The sequence below is a fragment of the Dasypus novemcinctus genome, chromosome 9 (genome assembly GCF_030445035.2).
Source record: "Dasypus novemcinctus isolate mDasNov1 chromosome 9, mDasNov1.1.hap2, whole genome shotgun sequence".
NCBI lineage: Eukaryota > Metazoa > Chordata > Mammalia > Cingulata > Dasypodidae > Dasypus > Dasypus novemcinctus.
Genome location: NC_080681.1, coordinates 55,791,391 through 55,795,099, shown reverse-complemented (window position 1 = coordinate 55,795,099; position 3,709 = coordinate 55,791,391). Strand labels below are relative to the sequence as shown.

The 3,709-nt window shown below is 38.0% G+C and overlaps 1 pseudogene; it reads right to left on the bottom strand.

Annotated features, from left to right (window-relative positions):
* Positions 1–1,917: 1,917 nt before the first annotated feature.
* Positions 1,918–2,720, bottom strand: LOC101444913 (transcription initiation factor TFIID subunit 9-like; annotated as a pseudogene).
* Between the last annotated feature and the right edge of the window lie 989 nt (positions 2,721–3,709).

The following is a 3,709-nucleotide window of genomic DNA, read 5'->3' as shown; positions in this document are numbered from 1 at the left end:
CATTTACTCTGATGGCCAATTTCTCTCTCTTGTCTATTTTTTTTCTTTTTGTTTCCACAACTCTTCTTTGATATTTGTTCTACTTATTCTAAGTCTTTAAATTTATGCCTCTTAAGTTATCAAATTCAGACCAGGGACTCACTAGTGGGTCACAGGTTTTTTCCCAGTGGTAAGGACACAGAGAAAACCACGAACAGTTTTTGTCCAATCAATTTCCAGCCCAGCAAGCAGATGGCACTTGTCAGGGCACCTTTCCACTGACACATTTCAGTCTGGACTTTCCTGAGTTCCTGCGTTGGATCTCCAGAGTGGAGATTCAAAAGAGGTTCTGCTGGCAAATTCACTGAAGAATAGCCCCCAACTCTCCCTCTCTTTTCCCTTTATATTGATGACAGGTAGGAAAGTGTCTGTTCCCCTCTCAGTCAACACAGAGTTTCATGGGTTTTATCCCAGATCAATATCTTGGAGGCAGAGGAAAGGCGCCCTTCCCACTTGCTGGAGGGGCTTGGTAACTCATTGTAAGGGGTACTAGAGCCCAATAGTTAAACAACCTAACTGTCCTGGCTGCTTCTTTGCTATATCTGGGACACAATGATAAAGCATAAGTGTACTCAGCTTCTGGGAATTGGACTTGGTCCCCACCAGGACATGCACCAATCAATTAGTGTATGCAATATGATAGTTATGATACTGTAAGAGCTAATCATATATTCTGATAGTGGTAGCATAAAAGCAGCTTGCATGTAAACTGTGGAACCCAGAGAACAAAGAAAGTTTAAAGGGGCAGGAGCTTGGAATCTCTCAGCCCCTCCCCCTCCTGGGAGTTGTGTAACACAGTTCTACTGATCCCCAAATCTGATCCATTGGGAAGCTTTTGGCTCTTTCTCTATCGTTTTTGTGAGAGCATTAAGTGCTGCCTGTTAGTCTGACACCATCTTCCCACAATCCTCTAGATAGTGGACTTAACAATGGTTAGTAGAAGACCCTTAACTTACCTTTTGATAAAGAACAGGGAATAAAAATATTAGACAAAAATTCATATTTGAATGTAAGTTCCTTAAGAATAGAAAATGTGTCCCAGATCTATTTATAATCTGCTGAAGACTAAGTTGTTAAATGGAGAATGTTGGATGGCTGGATACCTATTGGGATCGAGCTAAAGCAGCCAGCTTAAGGTTCATTCATTTCCTTCAGGTATGATGGGGAGGGACATCTGGGTAAGTAGCCTAATGATATTTTCTAGAAGGGAGAAACCTTATCTCTGTCTTTAAGAGAATGTCCCTGGCTAAGGATTCTCTCTAGCAAATAGAACCCAAGATGTGTGAATTATAATTCCCTGGGGAATATCTCTATGTTGCATAAGATAGTCTACATCTGAGTTATAAAAAGGAGACTTCAGAATTTAAATTTTCCCATGTGAGTGATAATGTGGACTTCCCATAGGGACTGTAACTATTCTGAACCAGAGGGACAAATCCCATGCATGAAGAACCTGAGGAATTGCACCTTAACTCCTAGACCTCTCTCTACTACATCTGAGCCTTTTCTTTTCTTTCTTTTTTTAGAGGAGACACACTTATTTATTAGTAATAATGAATAGACTACAACAACTTGACTTTGTTGAAACTGTTATCCCTGTAGGTGATAAGGGGAAAACAGCTTCTAAAAATATAATTGCCAAAGTATCAACAAATTGATGAATGACAACTTTATTTTTTACACTTAAAAGCTAACAAAGAAACCACCTCTAATTCTTTTAAAGAAAATCCAGCATCTCAGTTGAAAATATGGTAACCATATTTACTCATTAAATACTAATTAAGTTTTCTAAAACAGAACTTGAAAAGACCCAGCATGTATGGTTTAAGAACAATGGATTCAAGACCAAGTATACATGTTACATGCATCAAGGCTAGATTACAAATGATCATAGTCATCATCATCGTCGTCATCGTCAGGCTTTCTTTTCAATGCATTTAATGATTCACTGGCAATATTTTGTAATGACATCATGTTAGTGGTAGTAAGAATGTTTTTGGGCCCAATTAATGATGGATTAACTAGAACATTCTGAACTGCAAATGTTGCAGGAATGGATGCTTTTGTGGCTGGGGACTGTGAAGTGGGCATCTGAACTGTAAACTTTTGCCCTGTGAGGGACATTGGCACCCCTACTTTAGCTGAAACAGATACAGATTGTAGGATTGATGTGCCTAGTGTGGGGGTAGTAGGTCTGCTAGTAACTGAACCCCCACTTAACCAAGGAATTGTTATTCTTCCTGCAGAGCTAGATGCCTTTTTTTGTAAAGACTTAAGTATATGGTTTGGAGCAGTTAAGCAGTACCTATCAGGAGGCCACCTAGGACCTGAGTATGGTTTTATCAAGGGCAAAGGGGTTTGATTTCTTTGCCTTGCAATATGTAATAAAAAATCTCTTGGGAGGAGAGGTAAAAGATTGATCAGCACGATACTGGATTGCCGATCGCACATCATCTGCATCAATAGAAGTTTTCTTAGCATGGCTTTATAAGTTTTTGCATCATCTAGAATTGTGGTCACATATCGGAAGACAAACTCCAACATCTGATTTATAATTCTTGGCTCATATTCTGTAATCCCCATATCCTTCAGGATTTGTGCCATCATCTGTGCATCTTTCGGCATGCTCTTGGGAGAAGCCATCTTGCTAGACTCCATGATATCTGGTGATCAGACTTCTTTAGGTAAGTCGTCCACATTAATGTATTTCAGCCCTGATCGTGAAGCAAGATCTTTGCCTAGTGTAGTTTTTCCAACCCCTGATGTACTGGTGAGCAGAATGTTCAGCTGCAGTATGGTCCTTACTGGGATGACTCCCCATCTGAGCCTTTTGATTGCTGTATCCTTACATTCTTTAGTTAACCTTAATGTGTGTAAGTCTTATCTCACAATCTGATCTTTAGTACAAGCAAAAGTATATGATAGATACATAGATGAAAAAAATGCAGTTAAACTAAGATGCTTTTATATTCATAGAGGAAATGACCTTTTTGCTTGTTTTCATGTTGTTTGTTTGACATATGTATTGACTTCCCTTTAATCATGTATTTTTGTTCTGCCATATTATACCTTCAAGGGTGGGTCTAGAGTAGATACTGTGAGGAAGGTAAAATCCTGTGACCTACCTGTGTATGTCCTGAGCACATTTGCCTTAAAAACAGAAATGTAAACATTATATTTATTTACCATCTATAAAAAATTCAGACATAAAAAGACAGAAATAGAGTCTTGAGGGAAAAAAAGATATATTTTAACCTTTTTGTTTAAATATAAACAACGAATATCTCCCCAAATTAATCTGATATTTGTTATTTATCTCTCTTTCCTTTCTTAACTAGATACTGGCAACAAGCCAACATTGCTGAGAATGATATTTTTCTAGGTTCCCACATACCACCAATTTGTGCCATGGGAAGAATTCACATAATAAAATGAGAGACGTTAGAGATCATCTTGGGCTCATTTCTTTTGATAACACAAAAGATTGTGAACCCGGTCTGTTCTCTTTAACTTACAACATCGGATGTATTCCTTTGAACTGCTTGGTATATGTTGTCCATGAGAAATTATCCTTTTCTCCTTATTTTTAAATTTATATGCATAAAATCCTCTGTCAAAAATCTTTTCATTATGCATCATTCCCCTTTTGAGACAATTCAGTTTCTATCAA